This window comes from Octopus sinensis, linkage group LG18 (genome assembly GCF_006345805.1).
Source record: "Octopus sinensis linkage group LG18, ASM634580v1, whole genome shotgun sequence".
In the NCBI taxonomy this organism is placed as follows: domain Eukaryota; kingdom Metazoa; phylum Mollusca; class Cephalopoda; order Octopoda; family Octopodidae; genus Octopus; species Octopus sinensis.
This window is the reverse complement of record NC_043014.1, coordinates 33613376-33618375: the sequence shown is the minus strand read 5'-3', so window position 1 is coordinate 33618375 and position 5000 is coordinate 33613376.

Below are 5000 nucleotides of genomic sequence, written 5' to 3'. Positions count from 1 at the left end.
TTATGTATTTTGATTTTGATCTCTTGCTCAGAGGAAACTCCTTGCTGATCATCGTTAGGAAGAATCTCACTAGTGTGGTTCCAGTGAAGTCGCCAAATGGGTATACCCCAAATTTCAGAACGCCCCATAACTGACATAATCTTCTTCATTCAACAACTGCAATAAACATTTTTTAAAGCGAACACCCTCAATATTGCTTTCGTTTCCCTCGCGAAAGCCTTCACCTTGTGGAAACGGCTTGTTCAAGATCCTTGTCAAGATTGGATGGGTGTCCACCCCCTACCCAAGTTACTCAGAATTGTTCAGTTCTTCCACACAGACATAAATGACATCATTCAGTTTTATAGCTTTTCTACGGAATCCTCCGGCATTCAGAAGGTTGTGGTTTGCTTACCTTCACAATCTTTGGCATTATTTTTGCTATCATGCTGAAGCAGATTTTGGGGCATCAACTAATGGTGTTACTTTTAGACAAGATCAAGCAGGTAACTACTAAATTTGTCTCGACTGAGGGTGAAAAACAAACTACGCCATGTACTCATCCGGGACATTGTGATTGCAGACGACACAGTACTGGCGATACACACAGAGGAGCGACTACGACGCTTCGAGGGCAGTTTCACAAGAGCCTGCTGAGATTTCGGCTTGACCATCAGACTGAAGAAAATAAAGGTGTTGGGCATTTTCCTACCCTTACCATCAAAATCTGCAAGCTGAAGATGATCCACGTGTTTACATACCTCGACTCTACCTTCACGGACAACCTCTCTGAGATCAACAGACGTATTGAAAGTGCCGGCTCAGCACTTGCTACGCTGACAACAAAAGCCCAGAACAATGAAATAACGGCACCTAATACGGTTGCAGTCTACAGAGCTTGCGTCTTCACAATACTTTGAGACCTGTGCATCTACTTCAAAAAAGAGTAATGTCTCACTGTTTTTCCCCTACGTAGCCTGAGACGGATTCACAAACTATGATATTTTGGTTCACATGCAAATACGCAGCCTCCTCATCCTATTGCAACAACGACGCCTCTGTTGGCTGGGCCATGTCCACCGCATGTCAGATGGGAGAGTCCCAAACGATCAGCTGTAAAGAGAATATAGGGACGAGACCATCTTCATTTCAAAGATGTCTACAGGAAACACAAGTCTCTATATATATATGAATGGAGAAAGGGCAAAAGATCAGAGGAAAAGCTAAGAAATGCTGATGAAAAAAAAAAAAGAAAACCAACGGAAAACTGCAACAACACAAAATACTAGCGGACAACTTCAACTGATGCTGTCACTCACATATGGATCTCTAGTCACAACAGACACTGCTTCGCCAACATAACTGAAGCAAGACTTCCCAAGCTCAGATAAACGGACTTGAGAGACTAACGGATACCTCATCATGCATATAAATATCTCTCATGTTTTTAATTAATTCAAACTATATAGTTCTCGTGTATGAGAATTTTTAAGAATTCCTTCTTATAACTCCTCTTCATAACTTGCTTTCTACTTCCTCAAAACTGCAGACTTCACTCGGTAAACCTAAATTACAAAAGCTTTTTGAAACTTAATCTAGATTTTAATTATCTGGATCTCAGTTAACTAAACATACTCCAAATAAATATTAATTCGTACATCTTACGTTTTTAGCTGACGTAAATTCAGTTTTCTAAATTTATATTTAAACCAGGAAACATTGTGTATACTAACAACATTGTTTTTTGCTAAACATTATTTATAGATTTTCGAATAACATTAAATTCTAGCTTTAGATAATTTCATTAATAACAATACATTATATATTTCTGCTAATCAGAGATCATATTCCTTTATTTAATTAAACAATGATATCGTTAGATGACTTGACATTTGCAAACAAATGCGACCAATCTTCCAACGTCTCTTTAAAATAGCGTTCTGTCGTTATATCCTTCTTTCTTCCACTCTCTCTCTCTCTCTCTCTCTCTCTCTCTCTCTCTCTCTCTCTCTCTCTCTCTCTCTTCTATTCTCTTAAACTTCTATTTATATTCCTAACCATTATCACTTCTTTATCTTTTTCCATTACATCATTCTAGTTATCACATTGCTTGTCTGTAATTAAAAAGTTTATGGATTTTTTTTTTACTTTATTAGCATTTCTCTGATACTAAATAGATTATTTTTCAAATATTAGCAATGAGATCTAATGGCGAAACGAACTTGCATACATACGCTCATATATTTACACAAACACACACACACATGCGATATATATGTGTGTGTGTGTGCAATATATATATATATATATATATATAATATATGCATACATTGCATACATGCATATATATACTCATATTTCTATGTATATAAGCATACATACATACATACATATATGCATGCATGCATGTATATATATATATATATATATATATATATATATATATATATACATATATGTATGCATATGCATACACATATATACATACAAACAAACACAAAATATCTTATGAACATCGAATTTGACGTTCACTTATATAATTATCCTTGCTATTTATTAATATTGAAAATAAAAGACGGTAAATTCTTGCTAAATCTAGCAGATAAGAGAATGGTAGTTTTCTGATACTCAAGTTAGTCCTTCCAACTGTCATGGGATAGCTATCTATACTGACACAAATAGACATCAACCGGGAGAATGAAAACCAACTTTTAATACACAGAATTTATCCTTATTCTAAACAGGTGGAAAGTATCTAGAAAAGGCCCAGAATTGTTTTTCATAAAAACATATTCGGATAAATGGTACGCCCCTGCAGTTCTCTTGGAAAGTTATCTTTCATGTTTTCTAATAAGGTGTACAATAATCTATCGTATGCATTGTGTGAATAACATAAATCTAATTGAATCTTATTAAATAAGAATATAGGATTACGTAAACTAGCGGGACCCGTGAATATTTCACGGAATTAATGGTAAACCTTATTTCTTTATTGCCCACAAGGGGCTAAATATAGAGGGAACAAACAAGGACAGACAAAGGGATGAAGTCGATTACATCGACCCCAGTGCATAACTGGAACTTAATTTATCGACCCCGAATGGATGAAAGGCAAAACGACCTCGGCGGAATTTGAACTCAGAACATAAAGACAGACGAAATATCTATTTCTTTACTACCCACAAGGGGCTAAACACAGAGAGGACAAACAAGGACAGGCAAACGGATTAAGTCGATTATATCGACCGCAGTGCGTAACTGGTACTTATTTAATCGACCCCGAAAGGATGAAAGGCAAAGTCGACCTCGGCGGAATTTGAACTCAGAACGTAGCGGCAGACGAAATACTGCTAAGCATTTCTCCCGGCGTGCTAACGTTTCTGCCAGCTCGCCACCTTGCGATAATTAATGGTAAACGTATTGGGTTATTTCTGAAAACTTTATCCAAAAAACCTGAGAGTGTAACCTGTGTTGTATCTGTATGGAAAGAAAGTCGCTCATCTGCTACTCATTGAAAAGTGAAAAAATTGGAATGCGATGAATACTTAATGTACTTTAAATATACAATTTATATACTTTATGCACAATTTTATAGACTTAATACACCTTTTCCTTTTCACCCTTTTCAAGCCTAGCCAGGCTCATGGGCCCGGTTTCCCGGTTTCTGTGGCGTATGTGTTCCCCCCAACTGGACGGGACGCCAGTCCATCGCAGCGTTACTCAAGAAACAGGAAGAGAGAGTGAGAGAAAGTTGTGGTGAAAGAGTACAACAGGGGTCGCCAATCCCACCCCCACCCCCTGCCGGAGCCTTGTGGAGATTTTAGGTGTTTTCGCTCAATAAACACACACAACGCCCGGTCTGGGAATCGAAACCGCGATCGTCCGACCGTGAGTCCGCTGCCCTAACCACTGGGCCATTGCGCCTCCACAGACTTAATACACAGCACTCATAAAATAAATATTCTCTCTTATTTTTCCATTCTTCCCATAGTAAAAATATATCCAGCAGATATTACACAACCTTTGGTTAAATTGCATATATCTACCACGTAAATAAGCGTGAATATTTCACGGAATTTTGCATATGCGCATGCGTTAAGTGATAGGTGATATAAAAAAAATTTGTTCAATTAAAAATTACACATTTCACTATGCAATCACCACCGCCACCTCCACCACCACAACCTCCACCATCACAACTTCCACCACTATCATCTCTCTTTCCCCCTATCTATTTCCACTCCTATCTATCCCTCGTCTCTATCTCCCTTCCTCTCTTTCTACCTTTCTTTAACCTCGCCATCAGAATATCACCCCTCTGCTAAAATTATATCTCAAATTATATCTCCAACTCTCTATATCACTAACTTCGACTAACTTTGATAACCACGTGATAAATATTACATTCTCCCTACCTCACTCATGGACGCTTCTTTCTCCTTCTTTTTCTTTCTCCCTCTTTTTCTCTCTCCTTTTTCTTTCTCCCTCTTTTTCTCTAATCACGTGGAAGCGTTACCGACGACTTAAGTAACGCAATGATAAGCAGAATTATTATAAGTATAATCTATAATGGAACATAAAATTAATTGCTGTCATTCTTGAAAGTCTTCAATTGCTAAAATATCTTGAAAAATGAAGTGCTTGGAGGAAATACTTTCCAACTTGGAATACAGCGGGTAGATTGCTAATATATATATATATATATATATAGATAATATAATATATATATAATACATATATACATACATACAACATACATATCTATATATTATATATATATATATATACATAGTATCTCTAAAATAATATGTTACAATTATTCAATCGTCTCCAATGAAGGGATAATATAAATATCCTGGAAACAGCTGTAAGACCTTCTATCTATAAATGTTCTAAAATCTACACAGCCTTGGTTTTTTATCTCATTACGGAAAAAACTTTTATATACACACGCTGACATATGACCAACGTTGAACCCCTTATTCGCATAATCACCGAACCTGGAACTTAATTCTGGTATA